General features: G+C 44.4%; 1 pseudogene across 1 annotated transcript; it reads left to right on the top strand.

Annotated features, from left to right (window-relative positions):
• Positions 1 to 10631: 10631 nt before the first annotated feature.
• Positions 10632 to 11082, top strand: LOC308520672 (large ribosomal subunit protein uL15-like; annotated as a pseudogene). The gene has a single exon. The product of its transcript is annotated as a large ribosomal subunit protein uL15-like (transcript).
• Positions 11083 to 11688: the final 606 nt, after the last annotated feature.

An 11688-nucleotide genomic window follows, 5' to 3' on the forward strand; every position in this document is an offset into this window, starting at 1 on the left:
TCAGCAAGTTGGGAGAGAAGGAGCCAGGAAATAGGGTCGAAGCAAGAGCAATGATGAATGAGGTTGCTGGTTTCCTCCTTTAGAAAAATCCAGCTCCGTGGCCACTTGTGATTGCTTTTGTGACTTGGGCACATTAGGCAGAGGCCGCCAGTCTGCCTGTGCCAGGATCAAATCCAGGCCTTGGGGAGTCTAGAGATGGTCTTACCACTAGCACCTTTCTTCTTGTCCTTACCACATAGGGTTGAAGAGTGTTTGGGAAGGATTTTCCCTCTCCTCCACCCCACCCCTCTCCATGGTGTTCCGTGCAGGTGGGAGGGTTTTCTGCTGACGGAGTTCTGCAGACTCCACTGCAGGGTTTTGACTGCAGCACATTGTCTGACAAGTCAGTGCAACGTGAGATCTTGGGGAGTCCAGCTTGGAGTTCTGGGCCCCAGCTCCTCAGGGTGTCCAGGGGTAGAAGTGTGAGGGAGTGGAGTTCACGCCAACTGCCTCTAGGCTCCAGAGCAGGGCCCAAGAGGGCTCAGCCCTGACTAGGTTTTGTCTCTAACTCAGCACACTCGAGGAGACACAGAACTCACTCTCTCTGGGTCTTTATGTTCTCCTCCGTCAGAAATGACTGCTAATCCTGGCGGGTCACCCTCATGGGGTCATTTCAGATTGATTTTGTAAAGCTGACAGGCAGGATTAGGCTGTGCCACTCAGCAGAGCTGCTAGGGGGAAACTTGCTAGAAATGCTAAAGACTCTTAGGTTAGGGGTGAGCCTTGGCCCGTGGAGCAGCAGTCAGCAGAGCTGTGTTCTGGGGCGGCCTGAAGTTGTGTGTTCTAGAGGAGAGGGCAGGCTCAGCCCGCGTCTCGAGGGCTTGGATTGCTAAGCACAGTTTACACCTGCTGAGGGCTTTATGTGAACCAGAGACTGTCCAATCTGTCCTCTTCAAAACAATATGAGGCACAAGCTAGATTCCTCCTACTCTGCAGACGAGACACATTGGGACACGTTGAGGTAAAGGATCTTTCCTACGACTATACTATTGGTCATTGGCAGAAGCAGATCTGAATCCAGGAATTCCAGTTTAAAAAACGGAGGGTTATAGGAAAAGCCTGGTGGAAGGGGTGGGGAAGGCCAGAAGAATATTGGATAGAAGCCCTGCTTCTGGTGCTGATACCATCAAATCACTTAGGCATACACTTTCACCTCTCTGGGCTATAGGTCCCTCACCTTGCACAGGGGCTTTCTCAAAGGTCCCTCTATCTCTAAAAATCTAGACAGTTGTAGTTGGGGACAAGGTCTTGCTGTAGAGCAGTTAGACAGTCACCAAGTCACTAGAAGAAACCCAACCGTTATCATAACAGCCACAAGCACAATTACCTCCTCAACAGCTAATGTTTATTGACACTTGCTAAGGGCCAGGCACTAAGCCCTTTGCAGGCATTGTTTCTTTTAATCCGCACATCAGACCCATGAGGTAGATACAATTCCTATTTTACAGATGTAACAATTAAGGCCCAGAAAGGTTAATTAACTCACCCAAGGTCACACAGCTCATTAGTGATGAAGTCTGAGGCATTTCTCTCTGCCCTCTATGGCCACCAAGCACATTCCCTTCCACAGCTCACCTAAGAGCTCCAGAGAAGGCAATGTTTGGGTTAACATAAGAACAACTTCCCAAGTGCATTTTTCACCAACAGTTGGTGATAGATATTTGGCCTGCAGAGACTTCCTTTCAGGCCATCTGGGGGCTGAAGATAGCTTCTGAGAATGACAGGGTAACCCTGGGAGACTTATCCCAATAGGCCAGCTTCCACAGACTAGAAACTAGTGTAGGTTCCATGGAGTGGGGAGGGGAAGGGGGAGGAATTAATTTCTAAGAGCTGAAAGGGATGGGGAGGAAAGTGGGCATAAGAGAGTAAAAATGTGACCTCCTGGTTACAAGATTGCCTCCATGGAGGCCATGGCTATTCACAACCATAAAGGGCAGAGCTGGACCCTAGCACCAGTATCACTTATCCTATTTATTGGCTGGGGAGAAGACGGAGAAGGAAACCATGGAGGCTCTGTCCATGCTGGTCAGGGCAAACAATCTGCTATGACAACAACCCCATGTTCAGTGATGACTTAGCCTCCAAAATTTATTTTCCTCTAGCCTCACTGACATCACAGCCCAATGTGGGTTGGAGGCTCAGGGATGAGGGGAAGGTGGTGAGCTTTGCTCCACCTAGTCATTTAGGGATCCAGGCTCCTTCCACCTTGTGTCTCTGGCATTGGCCCCAAAGCTGGGTGTTCTCCACTGTGTCCTCTGCATCCAGCAGATGAATGAAAAGAGATCACATGAAGACTGCAGCTCTGCTTTCAATACCTGAGAAACACACCACACTTCCTTCCGTATTCCATGGTGGGATCCTCTCCCATGGCCCCATCCCATGCAGGAAGACAGCAAATTAGCCTAGTGATGCTGCCAGGAAGATGAGAAAATGTTGGTGAGCCCATGACATTGTTCCTGCACACTGAACTTCTGGTTTTCCCAAAAGTTGACCCTGAAGACCTTCCTCAAATGCTAATAGAACCTACTACCTGAAGGTCTCATAAATGACCCAGGGAATTATGTCTTTTTTCCCTTGACATGTATCAAAGGGCAGGGAGAAAAGCTGTTTCATGGTTTTTTGGTGGCAAACAGTGATGTAATACAAATCCTTTTGGTCCTTTGGATCACTATGCTTTCACAGACAACGTAATGTCATATTTAGTATAATCCATAGCTGATGACTGCACATTACCTTTCTGAGTTTGGCTACTGATCATCATGTGTGCTCATCTGAAGTTAGGTAGTCACTTAGTGGTTTAACCAGTCCTCAAACATTGGTAACTTTTAGGATTAACGGAAAACTTTTCAACTGCAGATGCCTTCCCTCCCATTGTCCCCGTGATTCAGATTTGAGAGGTCTGAGGGGGAACCCAGCACCTGAATTTTAAAGAAGCATCTCAGATAAGTCTGATGAACACCAAAGATTGAGAATCACTGAATAAACCACAGTTCACTTCTTCTGCAAGCAGATCACTTTGGAATATACTTCAATTCAGATAATCTGATACAGCAAATGTCACCTTAAAAAAATGAACAAGCAGACATGTAAACTGCCATAGCCATACTCCCGTAGAAAACACAATCTGCTTAGGCCACAAGTCAGATGACATGGGACCAAGTCATAACCATCAGTAACTAGCCATGTGAAGTTAATTGAGCAAAGCACTTATAATACACACTTCCTGTTTCTTCTTCAGAAAGTACAGTAACAGCAGCTCCACACTTACCTTACAGATTATTTGGATGATCAAATACATTTAAGTATGGTAGTGTTTTAAAAAAAATAAATGTCCATAATAGCAGCAGGTACTGTTAATCCTATATAATAAAAGCATAATATACTAAGTGTCCCTTCAACCAGTCAGCCTTTCAACCAATCAAAGCGTAATATGCTAATGATATGTTAAGGCCGCTCAACCACTCGCAATGATATGCACTGACCACCAGAGGGCAGACGCTCTGACCAGTAGGTTAGCTTGCTGCTGGGGTTTGGCTGATTGGGACCGAATGAGACAGGCTGGACACGTCCTGGAGCCCTCCTGCTGTCCCTCCCCAGCTGGTCAACCTCCTGTGTCTCTCCCTGGCCCGGTGGGGTCCCTTGGCCTGGGCTGCACCCTCTCGCAATCCAGGACCCCTCGGGGGATATCAGAGAGCCAGTTTCAGCCTGATCCCGCAGGCCAGGCCGAGGGACCCCACTGGTGCATGAATTTGTGCAGTGAGCATCTAGTATTAAATAAACCGAGGGGCTTATTTATACTACAACTGAAGCATTTATCTTACGAAGAGATTCCTTAACATTTAAATGCTTGCTTACAGAAAATTAATTGGGGAGTAAGGCCAGAGGAATGCACTATTAATGCATTGTAAAAATATTAAGGTAATAAATCAGAGACCAAGGTTTCTGAAATGATCATCTAAGCCAGTGGTCAGCAAACTCATTAGTCAACAGAGCCCAATATCAACAGTACAATGATTGAAATTTCTTTTGAGTGCCAAATTTTTTAAACTTAAACTATATAGGTAGGTACATTGTTATTAACTTAATTAGGGTACTCCTAAGGCTTAGGAAGAGCCACACTCAAGGGGCCAAAGAGCCACATGTGGCTTGCGAGCCGCAGTTTGCCGACCACGGATCTAAGCCAATAGGTTGATTTTAAAAATTAAATTCATATCTATCCATTGCTGAAAGCAAGGTACAACTCTAAATATATCTTCTTTATAATTGTTACCAGTGAAAACAAGTTTCCCTGTTATTTTTGCCTATTTTATTTTTTCTTTCCCTCAATTTCTTTCCAATGTCAACTTCTCATGAACAATTTCCATTCAAAAAATGGTAAGTGGGTTTATTCCCCCATACCTGCCTGTGCTCTCACTAGTCCTAATCCCGAGAAGCAGGATTGTGCTGTGGTGTAGTAGGTGGAGAAACAGGATTAACAGACTCCAATACTTTCACTCCCAATGTAAAGCCAGGGATGCAGAGAGGTGATGTGATAAAGGGGTACTTTTAACGGCAATGTTAAGTTAATGAATAGAATGGATTATGGGTAGGGATGACTATTAAGTTCCATCCAATCAATTGGTATGGTTATGTGGAAAGCTGTGCTAAGAAGGATTCTGAGATTGCTTTTAGTCACATCAGGAGAAAATGCTGTGATTGATTAGTGATGTCTGCCATGGGCAAGGACATCCTTAACTAATACAACCAAGACAATGTCTGAGGAGTAGGAAGGGCTAGGAAAAAAGATAAATAAATAGATTTCTCAGAGTTCCCCTAGAAATGTACAGCTACCTGGCCCAATATGCCGTTTTTAAATTAGTGTTTCCCAGACTTTCATTCTCCCAACCCCAATTCCCATATTCCCCATTAAAACAACACAGCGTGTATTTTTATCATCTCCTGTTTTCATTGTCTCCTGTCCTTACTGTGCAGCTCAGATCTCCCTTTCACTATCACCTCTAATGTTGTGAACCCCTTGAAAATTCCCTCTGGCCCATGAATGTTTCTTATTCTGTTCCTTATTCTCTTTCATATCACCTCACATTTCACAGTATGTGAATGTATGTGAGATATTTGTTAACCAGTTTAGTTACATTTCATCATTTGATATGCTTTGACTATTTGTGATTTACCTGCTTCCCGAGGCTGGGTTTTTTGGTCCTTAGGTAATGAGGCCCTGGAGGGAATAACCTGACAGAATGGTATTCTTTGTACAGCATGAGGAGTGGCTGCTGTGGCCCTCTGTCCAGGTTCCCTCTTTCGGTAGGAGGCACTCTTTTCCCCAGACACTGGGAGTGTTGGTGGGTGGCAGCTCTTGGCCCCCTATGAAGGGCACCAACTTTTTTATATTCTCATCGGCTAAGACGGCGGCTTAGATAGACAGACAGACATGGGTTCCAGTCCATCCTTTTGGGTTCCAGCTCAGCCTCACAGGTTTTAGTTTGTCCCGCTTCCCCTACTCCACTCCCATCCTTTCTCCTGACCACCTGTCCTGGAGACTTCAGGCTCCAGTGCCAGACAGACACAGTAGTTTCACATAAACTGTGTAACCAGCTCCGACAATAGCATAAAATCAGATCTCTTCAATAAGTAAATATCTTTTTTCATAATTAAATCAGCTATAGATATTATCTGTGTATCTATCAATCCATCCCTGAATCCCTCTGTCCACCTATTCATCCTGGTTGATCTTCTGCAATCAAACCCTGGATGACACAGTCACATTCCAGGAATTGCCCTTAGCTGAAGGGAGCCTCTAAGCCAGGGGTGGGCAAACTTTTTGAGTCGAGGGCCACAATGGGTTCTTAAACTGGACCGGAGGGCCGGAACAAAAGCATGGATGGAGTGTTTGTGTGAACTAATATAAATTCAAAGTAAACATCATTACATAAAAGGGTATGGTCTTTTTTTTTTAAGTTTTATTCATTTCAAACGGGCCAGATCTGGCCCGCGGGCCGTAGTTTGCCCATGGCTGCCTAAGCCCAAGGTGACACCCTCTTGCCACACCCAATGACTAGTTCTCATGGGGATTTAAAGGCCCAGCCCTTTTGCTTCCAGGTGGGTCAACTCTAAAGGGGCCTTTAGTCCTAGAGCTCACGACAGGGTTGGCTGAGGTCCATTACCACTGTGTCATAGTCCAGTGTCTCCCTCTGCCTGATCTTGCTTCCTTTACTGCCTGCTCCACTTGCTCCCCACTGCAAGGGCTGGTCCCCAAGGCACTCCCCCAAGATTTCCTGCATGCCAGCTCTGTCCCAGAGTGTGATTTCCTGGGGAGCCCAACTGAGACATGCTTCATTCAGTACCATTGCTCTCAGTTTAACACATTTTTATTTAGCAGGTACTTGGGGCCAGGCACTGTGCTAGGCATTGAGGATATAAAAATGAATTAAGACTTAGTTGCTGCTCCAAGGGAACACATATCTAATGACACAGGCAGAGCGGTAAGCAGATAATTCCAAGATATAGGCATGTCTAGGAAGCTACAAGGCAGCACATGACCCCTACAGTTCTAGAAGGGCTTCCTGGTGCACCTGAACTGATCTTGAAGGATGAGTAAAAGTTAGCCAGGGGAAGAGGGAAGAGTGCTCCAGATGGAGACAATGGAGGCACAAAGACATGGGGTCCTACTATTAGAAGTGTGAATGGCTGTGGTGATATGTCAGGAAAGGAGAAGTCTGGCCAAGGAACTTGAACTTTATTTTATGGGCAGTGGAGAACCATTGAAAGAATGTTAGCAGATGGGAGATGTGGTCACATTTGTATTTCAGATACATCTCTAAGGGGAGACTGTCAAGGGAGTCAGGTGGATGTGGTGGGTTCACACATCTATTCCAACCTTCCCGCATAGTCTTCCTATACTGCAGTTCTCAGGGAGAAAGCTAAAGCTATACCTCTAAGACCCCACGGCAGCTATGCTCTGGTTTTATCAATCAGACGTGTTTACCCAAGATTTGGAAGGTGGAAATGAGGCAGAGGGCTGGCCTCTGCTAGTTGTGTGGCCAGGTCCCTCATGGAGCTGCTGGGGTTTCCTGCAGTGGTTTCACGACCAAGGTTGTTTCTAATCACAGCTGTTTGCTAATTGTCCTGTTTGCCCGGTCATGCTGGCATCCCGATCATGGCAGTAGAGGCATGGTTCTGGAGCTGGCAGCTGAAGCACAGCCTTTATATTTGGCAAGCAGCTTCTTGATTGTAAAAGAGGCAGTAATTCCCTTGGTATCCAGGTTCTGCAGTATGGCTCTCAAAGCCATTTTCAGAAGCTCAACCTGTTTCTTCAGCTTCTCCAACAATTCTATAAGCCATTTAATGCCCTCTAACAAATCACCTTCTGCCCAAACTGGATAGAGTGGATTTTGTTCTCTGCACCTGCACCCTGATCAATACCAGTGCAAGACTTAAGGCAGGGAGACTTGTCACAGAACTGTCATAAGGTCCAGGCTGATGATAAAGGCAGTGGTGGGGACAGAGAGGAAGGGACACATTACAGAAGCATTTGGGAGGTAAAAGTAACAGCACTTGATGATTAATTGGGTGGGAAGTGTGAAAGAAACAGTTGCTAAAATAACTTAGTTTTCTGACTTGGGGGTTTGGTTAGAGAGAAATGCAGGTAAGTAAGATCAGGACTTTTGGAGAGAAGGGAGTTTGGGGGTAGAAGGCAAAAAATGATGAATTCAGGTGCTTATGGGGTATTCAAGCAATTTTTCTCCTTTTTTATAATTAAATCAGCTATAAATGCACACATAATTGCATAATTATTTAATATCTATTTTTTCCCTGAATCTGTGAACTCCAGGAGAGTAGGTACGACATCTTGTTCAGACATGGCACAGTCTGGCACAGAGTAGGTGCTTGATAGATGTTTTTTGAATGTTAGATAAATGAATTGAAGGTTGGATAATAGAAATTGTAATGATCATAGCACTACCAAGATGAGCAGGCTCAGCTACTGTTCCATGAATAGCAGCTCGACACTCAGCAAAATTATTTGATGACGGTGATGATGATGATGATGATGATGACGATGTGATTTTGCCTGGGAACATTTCTTTGGTTAGAAATTCCAGCCAGAGGTCTAGAATTTCATCAGCATTCCCCTAAACCCAGAAAAAATAGGTCAGATTATCCTACTTCAATCAAATTATACTTCTGTTACATATTCATTAAGTGTCGATCGTGTAGTAGGCCTATTAGAAGGTTTTCCCAGGTGCTTTGCAAATGGAAAGGCTTCTGTCGATCTGTCATATACTAAATGCAATTGCCAACTCTTGTAAATGAACGCCAAAGTTGACTCCAGCAACTCAGAGTAAAGCATGCCCGCAGCCAGACCGATTTCCTGCAGCTGCTCACAGGATACAGCAGCAACCTGACCATTATCTGCAACGTGGTCATTAAGCCAGGCTGTGCCTGGAGCAGGACTTTCCCTGCCTGTTTTGCTCACTCACTACTGTACTGTGGGTTTGCTGTGCAGACAGTGCCTTCTTCTACACGGGTGCTTTAGAGGGTGTTCACTGATCCATCAGGATCAATGATCCTTTTTAAAACAAACACCTCTTATGCCCTCTTACCTTCCTGAAGTGAACTTCATAGGAAATATAACCTACATGCACACATACTTTCAAACAAATTACTCTTGTCTAACAGTATCTTGGTACTCAGAAAATTTGTTTGATGATGATAATGATGATGATGATGATGATGATGATGTGTTTGACCAGTAACATCTCTATAGATGGATATAGAATTTCATTAGCATTTCCCCAAAACTTAGAAAAGCAGGCCAGAATATATAAGGAAGGTGGACACAATAAAAATGACATGTACCTCAACATACAAATGGCTGCACTACTAGGCATGATAAAGTGCTCAGACGCTTGCTCCCACATAAAATCCCCATGAACGCACCAGTCACAAGTATAGACTGAGGCACATTACACTGGTGACTCAAAACTATGAGAGGTGTCGCTGTCAGTGATGTGTTCACCAAAACACCCAATGGTCCTTTGTAAAGCACCAAACAAAATAAAGTCTTCCCTTGACTTTCACAGTGGTCACAGTCTTTTAAATTAAGTGTATATTAAACTGTAAACAAAATAAGTGCACCCCCAGACCCCCAAAACTGTGTGATGGTTCTAGGTTCAGATAATTAAAAACAGGTTTTCACCTATGTAATTGTCCAGCAGGACAAGGTTGGGTGAGATGTAGATAATTTCTTATTGTCAGAGTGGTCCTTGGCAATGTTCCACTAAATGCCAGTAGGATCACCCAATCACTGTGACTCCCTAGAAAACTGCTCTCCAGTTTCCAAATGCCCCTGAGGTAGCATCAACCCATATTCCAGCATGAGCTCCCCTGTCAGACCACTCGGTTGAGCAAACTGCCCACTTGAAAGAATATGGAGCATGGGGTGCGAAGTTCAGGTTTGGGAGGACAATAGGAAACTGCAACCCATGCACAAGGGTTAGCATGATTAGAATTTACTTAGCACACATTTTGCAGGGGATTGACCTCTGTTAAACTCAAACAAAAGCAATGGAAACTTGGTTGCTATCATCTCTTCTGGGAGACAGAGTGTAGCGCAGATGACAGAGGGTGCAGAACATCCTTGACTGTTTGTAGTTCTAGTCCCTATCATATGGTCTAGGGCAGTGGTTCCCAGTATGGGGCACATGCCCCACTGGGGGGCAATTTGATTTTTAAGGGGGGCAATTCGAGAATGAGTTACTAACAGTGAATTTTTTGTATTTCTTATGTTCTAGGGCAGTGGTCGACAAACTGCGGCTCGCAAGCCACATGCGGCTCTTTGGCCCCTTGAGTGTGGCTCTTCCACAAAATACCGACTTCTGCGCATGGGCCACGAAGTTTCAATTGCACTGTACATGCGCGCCCGCACATGGTATTTTGTGGAAGAGCCACACTCAAGGGGCCAAAGAGCCGCATGTGGCTCACGGGCCACAGTTTGCTGACCATTGTTCTAGGGGCCTCATACACAGTATGTAGATATATATTGTGACATATATTTATTCATTTCAGTTCTCTATTATATGTTTTGAAACTTTATTTGCTATTTTTTCATATTATTTTTTAACAATTTCTTAGTGATTTCTTCCTCAGTACTTCAACTATCCTTTCATTCTTTTAATTTTCTCTTTCATGGATGCCATATTCTTTGGAAGCTTGTTTAAATCAAGTTAATGGCCTTTTTAGGCTTCCTCCACATGAATAGGAGTTCACTTTTTTAATAAGAATTATATGTCACAAGGGGGGGCGGGGCATCAGGATTTTAGAGATGCTTATGTAGGGTATGGCACTTGATCTTGGACTTCCTAGCCTCCAGAACTGTGAGATGTAAATGTTGCTTAAGTCACCAGTCTACAATAGTTTTGTTACAGCAGGCCCAGCTGAATAAGATGACCACCCTACTCCAGAAAGATTTGGATAGCTATTGTATGTATAAATGAGAACAGAATGCTAAGAAAAAGGAACAATCAGAAACCAAGAAAGAGTGCTCATACACTTAAAAAAATATATGATTGCGCCGTGGCAGCTCAGCCACCGACATGCCATCCAGACCGAGGAAGATCCAAAAACTTCGGGGCCATGTGAGCTACGGCCATGGCCACGGCCACATCGGCAAGCGCAGGAAGCACCCGGGGGCCGTGGTAATGCTGGTGGCCTGCATCATCACAGGATCAACTCCGACAAATATCACCCAGGTTACTTTGGGAAAGTTGGTCTCAGGCATTACCCCTTAAAGAGGAACCAGAGCTTCTGCCCAACTGTCAATCTTGATAAACGTGGACCCTGGTCAGTGAGCAGACACAGGTAAATGCTGCCAAAAGCAAGACTGGAGCTGCTCCTATCACTGATGTGGTGCGATCAGGCTACTACAAAGTTCTGGGGAAGGGAAGGCTCCCAAAGCAGCCTGTCATTGTGAAGGCCACGTTCTTCATCAGAAGAGCCCAGGAGAAGATTAAGGGTGTTGGTGGGACCTGTCTCCTGGCAGCTTAAAGCTACATGGAGGGAAGTTCATTAAAATGTCCACACGTACAGATGCCTTCTGGTCTAGGTCCTTTGGCATCTCTACTTCCCTACCTGTACTTCGAAAACCTCCCAACAGGTTCTAGGAGTTAAGGTATCAAGGCCTGGGGTCCTCTGCAAACTTCCCTGAGGCAGAAAGAGGCCTTTGGGCCAATACCTGACTTGAACTTTTCATTTATAAAGTGATAATGATAACTGTTGGTAACATGTGTGTAGATAGGTATTAAATAGTTGAAAGGTCTGTTTGCATTGTAAAAAAAATATATATATATATATATATATAGCTGCACAATTAAAAGTTTAATAGAAATGATAGAATGTGAAGTTAAGAAAAATCTTCCAGAACATAGAAGAAAAAGAGAATAAGACAGAAAATATGAAGAGAAAAATTCACAGAAGGTCACTTCCAAAGTCCTGGCATCTACTTTTCCGGAGTTTAAAACAGAGAATGATGAAAACACAAAGGTGAAATAATTAAGGAAATAGAAGAAAAAGGCTCAGGATTTTCAAAACAAAAGGGCTACCAAATGCCCAGTAAGAATAAAGAAACAATTCTTCTGCTTAGACACACTCATT

Source organism: Myotis nattereri (genome assembly GCF_964212035.1).
Source record: "Myotis nattereri genome assembly, chromosome: 5".
Taxonomy (NCBI): Eukaryota; Metazoa; Chordata; class Mammalia; order Chiroptera; family Vespertilionidae; genus Myotis; species Myotis nattereri.